Below are 3,318 nucleotides of genomic sequence, written 5' to 3' on the forward strand. Positions count from 1 at the left end.
CCAGTGTGCAACAGTACATGACGGACAAGGGAACGCTTGGTAGTGAACAGCTTTTGGCAAAACTCACACTCAAACACTTCTGTTTTATCCATTCTTATTTTCTTAAAATCTAAAATAAGCTCAACCAGGCACAAAATGAATCATATTTTCGATGTGCCAAATGTACGGCAAACTCCTCATTGCGTTCAGCAGCTTCCTTGCTTCGAAACACGTGCAGGCACACATGGGGACAAACAGTGTAAACAGAGAACCCACATGTCTGCCTAGAGTCCAAGTTCACCTGAGTCAAATCAGTGGCCCGTGAAAAATAGCCGCTTGTCTACTCGGAGTACTAAAATATTTTGCCTTTTCTCTAAATCTAAATACAAAAACTTTTCTTTTTCTGCAACAACGTTTCAGGAGGTAATGTGTCTTTAAACTTTTAGTAAGTTTTTATTTAAAGTTTTTATATTTAGGTTTCAGAAAACTTAATGAAACACTTTACTACTGGCAATGCAAAACAGAACACATTTTTAAAATTTACATGTTTGAAAATACAATTTTGTATTTTTGTTAAATTGTTTTATTAATTGTATTTTGTTTTTTAAAAATTAAACTAGCAACCAATACCACTCCATATATTGCAATGTATTGCAAATTTTTAATTTCATTTTTTAATTTGATTTGAAAACACTCTTGTTCTATTATTTTATTTTTAACATTATAGTCAGAAAAACTTTCATCTATATCAATTTGAAAATTTACATTTCCAAATGTAGAATCAGCATTTTGATTAAAAATAACATTTTTTAGCGTTGCGTTATCTAAGTTTGTGTTTGTGGTGTTTTTAATTATATGATAGTTTTTGGTAATTAACTGCTTTTTTGATACAAATCTTTTATTTCTTGTTTTGTTTATTATTTTTTCTTGTTTTATCAAATGAATTGTAAACAAATGAAAATTATTTTTTTCAATTGTTATCCACGCTCCATTTGTTTTAAGTTTAATTGTTTGTTCAGAAACATATTCATTTTTTTGTCGATTGTCAAACTCTGTAAATAATTTTTTCAAACTTTCAAATTCGGTAAACAATTGCAGCGATTTTGTATTATCAAATTTATTTTCACTGATAACTAAATTAATATCGTTTTCAAGAGCATTTAAAACAACGTCGCGCAAAAATGGATTTTTTGTGCAATATATTGAGTAATCCCATGTTTTTAAATTGTTAATAACATCTAAAAGTGTATTTTGAGAAACTTCATGATGCCTTAAACTCCATAAACTGATTACTTTTGTGTACGTATTTTGAAGTTTTTTGACTAAATTAAGTAACTCTTCATTTGGCGGTAAAAAAGAAAAGTATAAATTAGGAGCACTGTAGTTTTTATTATCACTTGTTCGCACCTCCCAATTGAACGGGTCAGAGTTGTCTAACAAAATACACTCTTCTCCTCTGCTTAACTTTAATTTTTGCCCGGTAATACTAACGTTAGAAACTATTTTTTTGCCCACACCTTCACTGCTGATTTGCAACTCAAATGGCAAAATGCGTTTGCATTTTAATTTTAGATCGTTTAGTTTTTCTTTAAATAAATCAATTTCATTTTTCAGCGTCAACATTTTACTGTTTAACTGGTGCCCTTCTTCAAACGTAATGTTTTGAACATTAAAAACTGTGTTTAACTTTTCTTGTGATTTATTCAACCATTCATAGCACTGAGCAACTTCTTTATGAAAGTTTTGATAGTCGGCTGCGTTTTTTCATAAATTACTAAACAGTTGAACATCTCTACTAACATCAAGTGTTCAAAATTTAAATCATCAAGAATGTGGCGAATGCAATCAATAGCTGGGTGACCGTCAGACAACATTTGTTTAGCATAACCAACAATAGAATCATAATCTTTTTCATGCATTTTTATATTGTAGTATAAAATTAAATGCTCATTTTCAACGGCCATTTGATCAAAATTTGGCGACGACCATTCTCTATTGATTTCAGGAGAAATTATAATCTGATTCCATTTTTTTTCTTCATCAGCCTTTATTAGTAATGCTAAAAACAATTCTAAGTTATTTAATCTTTGATTTCCAATTGATTTTAACTCTGCAAACAAATCGTTTAATTGAATTAATTTTTGTTGGTAAGTTAGCAGCAGGTCTTTGTTAATTTCTGATTGCCTTGCATTGCATTCCATAACGTTTGCAAAAAACTCATCTATTTTTTCATTTTTAATACGTTGGTTGGTGACTTGTTGAGTTGCAAACAAAAAAATGTTGTTTTGCCGTTTAGAATCAATAAACACCTTTGAAGAAACATTTTTGTGGTTTTCAATGCACCAATCAATGCATTGGTTAAGAAATTGAAGTTCACTATTAGAATTAATTTGAAAATCTTTATTTTGAGACAATTCATTTGATTTTATAGAACCCACTTGTTTTGTTGAAAATTTTTCACTAGTTGTTTTTGGCGTTATTTTATCTAAAACTTTTTTTTAAAAACATTGTAATTTAAAAAAAGTTTCAAAAAATCAAAACAATTTGATTATTTCAACTTTTAGCCAAAATGTTTAGCAAACATTGCAAATATAAAAACGCATTGAAATTATTGATTGTTACTATAGTCAAAATAATCTTTCCTAATATAAATTTTTTGTTTATCAATTTATTTTTAACAGTTACACTATTTGCAAAATGCATTTTGCAATAAAATTCATCAAACTTTTTATCTTTTTTTTAAATAAAAATATTTTTTTAGGTTTGCTAGAAAACCTAGTAGCTCTAGGTTTGCTACACAATTTATAAAAATATTGTGTTATTGAACAATAAAAATATGATACCAAAAATATGGTATCAAATATGGTAAATCAACAGTTGTCTTTGAGCAATGATTACAAACGTACTGGATTTGATCTTGTGATTTAAGATTAAAAACTTGGCATATATTGCTCTATTTATCATAAAAGTTGTCAGTGATGTAGAAATTGTGTCTGCAAAAATGAAAAGCAGTAATTGTACAGTGGTTTGTGTGGGCAAACTCAGTCTTCTCCTTTTAGCTGTCTTTCACTTTACCAATGTCAACACAGGTAAAATAGAAGAAGAAGCTGAAGAGCTTGCACTGATTGCACAACTGAAGAGTGGCAAAGTGAGAGGCACTTTAGTGCAGAGTGATGATGGATCAAAAGTGTTGGCGTACCAGGTAAGATAGGCCTACTTTTTTTATTTTTGATTAACCAAACAAAACCCTCTTATCAGGGAATCCGCTACGGCCATGCTGCTCGATTTGCCAAACCTGTCCCCGTTGAACCGTGGACCGACGTCTTTAATGCCACCCAC

Source organism: Rhagoletis zephyria, unplaced genomic scaffold, assembly GCF_001687245.7.
Source record: "Rhagoletis zephyria isolate East Lansing unplaced genomic scaffold, Rhagoletis_zephyria_1.1 Rzeph_scaffold_28254, whole genome shotgun sequence".
In the NCBI taxonomy this organism is placed as follows: Eukaryota; Metazoa; Arthropoda; class Insecta; order Diptera; family Tephritidae; genus Rhagoletis; species Rhagoletis zephyria.